Genomic DNA, 6,389 nt, shown 5'->3' on the forward strand with positions numbered 1-6,389 from the left:
CCTTGAATGGGTGGAGACTGAGTCACAAGTTGAGTCTTGCCTCAGACACACCGGTGTGACAAACTTCAGTATAAGCACTGCTCTCACGCAGACAACGTACAGTACTGTGTTAGTGCGTTAAACCATTAGTCATTGTGCTTATTTTTTTGCACTTTATTGCATAAAATATTTTAATTTTTGTGTTTTAATATCTATTGTACTGTATTTATTGTGTGTAGATGTTTTAGGAGTATTCCTACAAACTAAGGTTTTTAATTTTGTGTTAAAGTCCTGGAAACATTAATTTATAAGTGTAATTTTTAGGCCTCAAAACCAATTATTTGGTTTTCCATTATTTCTTACGAGAAATATATGTTCAGTTTTCAAACTTTTCAGTGTTGGAACACAACTTTGGAAAGAATTGAGTTCAGTAACCAAGGTGTCACTGTACTAATTTTTTTAAAAGCTGGAGTATTGAATATTGTGCTTTTATTTTTGAGCATTTAATTCTTTAATTGTTGCTTTTGAGTCAAACCCAAATCACAGTTTTTCCTCCCTGCCCCCTCCTCCCACCCTCGACAACCTCTAAAATGGTATAAAAATATTTATTATGTTTTCACCCCCCTTAAAACAATGATTTGATATAATATTTGGCTAATTTCACTCAGCATGTTATCCATGTTCATTCATGCCCTGTGATGTTTTGTAGTTTAGTCGTGTATCTTAGTGATGGATAGCATTCCATTTTGTATATGTACCAGTTTCCTTTTTTAAAATCATTTTATTGGGGGCTCTTAACAGCTCTTATAATCCATACATATGACCATTGTGTCAAGCACATTTGTACATATGTTGGCATTATCATTTTCAAAAAATTTTATTTTTTAAATCATTTTATTGGGGGCTCGTACAATTCTTATCACAATCCATACATACATCCATTGTGTCAAGCACATATGTACATTTGTTGCCATCCTCATTCTCAAAACATTTGCCTTCTACTTGAGCCCTTAATATCGGCTGCTCATTTTCCCTCTCCCCACTCCCTCACCTCATGAACCCTTCATAATTCATAAATTATTATTATTTTGTCATGTTACACATCTGACATCTCCCCCTCCTCCCCCTACCCTCTTCTCTGTTGTCCATCCCCCAGGGAGGAGGCTATACATAGATTCTTATAATCAGTTTCCCCTTTCCACCCCACATTCTCTCCACCCTCCAGGCATCACCACTCTCATCACTGGTCCTGAAGGAGTCATCTGTCCTGGATTCCCTGCGTTTCCAGTTGCTATCTGTACCAATGTACATCCTCTTGTCTAGCCAGATTTGTACGATAGAATTGGGGTCATGATAGTTGGGAGGGGGGGGGAGCATTTAAGAACTAGAGGAAAGTTATATGTTTCATCGTTGCTACCCTACACCCTGACTGGTTCATCTCCTCCCCATAACCCTTCAGTAAGGGGTGTCCAGTTGCCTACTGATGGGCTTTGAGTCTCCACTCTGCACTCACCCATATTTACAATGATATGATTTTTTTGTTCCTTGATGCTTGATACCTGATCCCTTCGACAGCTCATGGTCACAAGGCTGGTGTGTTTCTTCCATGTGGGCTTTGTTGCTTCTGAACTAGATGACCACGTGTTTATCTTCAAGCCTTTAAGACCCCAGGTGCTATATCTTTTGATAGCCGGGCACCATCGACTTTCTTCACCACATTTGCTTATGCACACGTTTGTCTTCATTGATCGTATCATGGAGGGTCAAAACATTATCTTTCTACTTGATCTTAGCACCTCATTTTCCCCCTTCTCCCATACTCCCTCATGTACCTTTGATAATTTATTTTTAAAAAATTCTTGTCTTACACTGACCGCTATCTCTCTTCACCCACTTTTCTATTGTCTGTCCCCCTGGGAAGAGGTTATATGTAGATCATTGTGATCGGTTCCCGCTTTCTCCTCCCCACCTTCCCCGTACCTGCCTGGTATCGCTACTCTCATTATTGATCCTAAGGGATTTATCTGTCCTGGATTCCCTGTGTTTCTAGTTCCTATCTGTACATGCTCTTGTCTAGCCAGATTTGTAAGGTAGAACTGAGGCAATGGTAGTGGTGGGGAGGAAGCATTAAAGAACAAGATGGAAGTTGTGTGTTTCATTGGTGCTATACTGTACCCTGACTGGCTCGTCTCTTGTGACCCTTCTGTAAGGGAATGTCCAATTTTCTACAGATGAGCTTTGTATCTTCACACTCCTCCTCATTCATACTGATACGATTTTTTTTGTTCTGGATCTTTGGTGCCTGATACCTGATCCCACTGATACCTCATGATCACAAAGGCTGGTGTGCTTCTTCCAGGTGGGCTCTGTTGCTTCTTAGCTAGATGACCACTTGTTTATCTTCAAGCTTTTAAGAACCCAGATGCAATATCTTCTGATAGCCAAGCACCATCAGCTTTCTTCACCACATTTGCTTGTACACCCATTTTGTCTTCAGCAATTGTGTCAGGAAGGTGAGCATCACAGAATGCCGGATTATTAGAATAAAGTGTTCTTGCATTGAGAGTACTTGATTAGAGGCCCATTGTCTGTCTGCTACCTTAATACTTAACTATATGTACATAGATCTATTGCCCTGTGGTTATACATAAATATATTTATATATGGACATGCTTGAATTTAGACCTTATAAATGTCCTTTGCCTCCTAGTTCTTACCTGTATGTCCTTTTACTTTCATCTTGTCCCACATTCATGTTTGGCTTTCATTTGGGTTTCATTAATTCCTCTCTGCTACATTGTCCTTGTTTAAGCCCTACCAGACAACTTCCTCCTCGCCATCGATTTTAGATCACTTGCTGTTCCCATGTCCCTGGGATTGTTCACACTCCCTTTTTTCCACCTCCTCTCCTGTGTCCTTTACCAACTTTTGAATTGGGTTGACTTTGTTTTATTGAGGCATTGCTGTTTTTCATAGATTTTATGTTATTTCCCCCCCTCACTGCAGAGTTTCTTTTTCACTCTTGATAAAGTCTTTCATTACATATGTCTTATTTTTAGCATGGAGATTAGAGCAGAAATAAATTAATTGGAAGGCAGGAAACCAATAGAAAAAGTCAGCAGGACAAAAATGTGCTTTTTGAGAAGATTAACAAAATTGACAAAGTGTAGCAAACTTAAAGGAGAAGAAAGAAAGATGCATATATCAAGAATAAGAGATGACAACTGAACATTCCCTTACAGAAGGGTCATGGGGAGGAGACAAGCCAGTCAGGATGCAATGTAGCAATGGGGAAACACAACTTTCCTCTAGTTCTTTAATGCTTCACTTGTGATCCTAATTCTGCATTACAAATCCAGCTAGCCCAGAGGATATACACTGGTACTGATAGGCACTGGAAACACAGGGAATCCGGGACCGATGATCCCTGCAGGACCAGTGGTGAGAGTGACAATACCAGGAGGGTAGAAGGAGGTGGGCTACAAAAGGGTAACCAATCACAAGGATCTACATGTAACCCCCTCCTGGGGGACAGACAACAGAAAAGTGGATGAAGAGAGACATTGAAAATGTAAGAAGACATGACAAAATAATTTGTAAATTATATAGGGTTGGGGGGCAGCAGGGAGGGAGGGGAAAATGAGGTGATACCAACGGCTCAAGTAGAAAGCAAATGTTTTGATAAAATGATTAAAAAATAAATGAAAAAGGTGGTATCACAACAGATGCAAATGAAAAATAACATTACTATGAAGAACTACAACATTTTAAAATGTACATGTAACACATTTCTGAAAACATCTACTTATTAATCTAGTCTGATGTAGAAAGTAAAAAACCCCCAACAAACCCACAACAAATGAAATAAATTGAGTCTTTAAAAAACTTACAACAAAAATAAGTCCAGTGCCTGATCAGAATTCTACCAAGCATTCTGAACACTGACACCAATTTTACACAAATTTCTAGAATACAGAAAATCACTGCAAAACTTAGGCTCATTTTATGAAGTGAGCATAACCCTAATATCAAAAACAAGCCAACAACAACCAAAAAACCCAGGCAAAGTCACTACCAAGATAGAAAACCAATGATCATTAACATTTAAGAACATACGAGGAAGTACTCCCCAAAATGTGGAGTCACCCCACCACCGACCCAAGCTATTTATTTAAATTTTTATAAACAACCTTATCACCTTCAAAGTAAGGTGATACACTTAATACATTTGTCTGTTACACTTAATACATTTGTCAAATCAGCGATTAGTTTCTTGGAAACATTTTTCTTTTTAATCATTTTATTGGGGGCTCGTACAACTCATCACAATCCATACATCCATCCGTTATGTCAAGTACATTTGTATATTTGTTGCCATCATCATTCTCAAAGCATTTTGTTTCTACCTGAGCCTTTGGTATCAGCTCTTCATCTTTCCCCTCCCTCCCCACCCTTCCTCCTTTGTGAATCCTTGATAATTTATAAATTATTTTTTCATGTCTTACACTGTCTGATGTCTTAGAAACATTTTTCAAACTCATCTGCTTGGACAGTACTTCCCTCATTTTGTCCTTCACCTCTTATATGTTGTCAAATCGCTGTTTTTTCATGGCCCTCTTCATTCGTGGAAACAAAAAAGAAGATGCACGAGTGAGGTCAGGTGAGTAAGATGTGTGGGACAAGAGAGGCATGCTGTTTTTTTTGCCAAAAACTGATGCACTGAGATGGCTGCATGAGCAGGTGCATTGTTGTGGCAAAACCTGCTGTCTGCCTGCCACAAATCAGGCCTTTTTTTTGCACCCTGTGTTACACTCTTTTCTAAACTTCTAAATAGAAATCTTAACAGTCCGATCTAGTGGAACAAACTCCAAGTGCATTAACCCTCTCACATCAGAAAAACAAATGAGCATCATCTTGATCTTTGATTTCACTTGATAGACTTTTGGGAGGCATGGTGACGATGGTGTCTTCCACTGGCTTGATCGATGTTTGCTTTCAGGGTTGTTGTACCATGTCTCATCACCAGTAATGATCTTGGGGAAAAAGCTTGGGACACTTTGGAGGTGTTCTTTCAAAGCACAGCATGTTTCTACTCCCATTCACGTTATTTTTCATGGCCAGTCAGAACCTGAGGCACAGATTTTGCAGTGACCCTTCTCACTCCCGAATCTGCCATTAAAATTCACTGAACTGAGCTCCAAGATAGTCCAGATAACTTCCTCATACCTTCTATGGACCATTGCCGGTCTATGAGCACAAGAGAATGAATTGTGTTGACATTTTTTTAAAAATTTTTTTATTTTAACAATTTATTGGGGCTGATACAATTCTTTTCACAGTTCATACATATACATACATCAATTGTATAAAGCACATCTGTACAGTCTTTGCCCTAATCATTTTTTTCTCTTTTCTTCTTTTACATTTTATTAGGGACTCAAACAACTCTTACCACAATCCATACATATACATACATCAGTTGTATAAAGCACATCCATACATTCCCTGCCCCAATCATTCTCAAGGCATTTGCTCTCCACTTAAGCCCCTTGCATCAGGTCCTCTTTCCCCCCCCTCCCTCCCCATTCCCCCTCCCTCATGTGCCCTTGGTAATTTATACATCGTTATTTTGTCATATCTTGCCCTATCCGGAGTCTCCCTTCCCCCCTTCTCTGCTGTCCCTCTCCCAGGGAAGAGGTCACATGTGGATCCTTGTAATCAGTTCCCCCTTTCCAACCCACTCACCCTCCACTCTCCCAGCATCATCCCTCACACCCTTGGTCCTGAAGGTATCATCCACCCTGGATTTCCTGTACCTCCAGCCCTCATATGTACCAGTGTACAGCCTCTGTCCTATCCAGCCCTGCAAGGTAGAATTCGGATCATGGTAGTTGGGGGGAGGAAGCATCCAGGATCTGGGGGAAAGCTGTGTTCTTCATCGATACTACCTCACACCCTAATTAACCCATCTCCTCTCCTAAACCCCTCTATGAGGGGATCTCCATTGGCCGACACTTGGGCCTTGGGTCTCCACTCTGCACTTCCCCCTTCATTTAATATGATATATATATACATATATACACATACATATATACATATACACATATATACACATACATACACACACTTATATCTTTTTTTTTGCATGATGCCTTATACCTGGTCCCTTGGGCACCTCGTGATCGCACTGGCCGGTGTGCTTCTTCCATGTGGGCTTATTTGCTTCTGCGCTAGATGGCCGCTTGTTCACCTTCAAGCCTTTAAGACCCCAGACACTATCTCTTTTGATAGCCGGGCACCATCAGCTTTCTTCACCACATTTGCTTATCCACCCATTTGTCTTCAGCGATCCTATCATGGAGGTGTGCAGTCAATGATATGATTTTTTGTTCTTTGATGCCTGGTAACTG

The sequence above is a fragment of the Tenrec ecaudatus genome, chromosome 17, assembly GCF_050624435.1.
Source record: "Tenrec ecaudatus isolate mTenEca1 chromosome 17, mTenEca1.hap1, whole genome shotgun sequence".
In the NCBI taxonomy this organism is placed as follows: domain Eukaryota; kingdom Metazoa; phylum Chordata; class Mammalia; order Afrosoricida; family Tenrecidae; genus Tenrec; species Tenrec ecaudatus.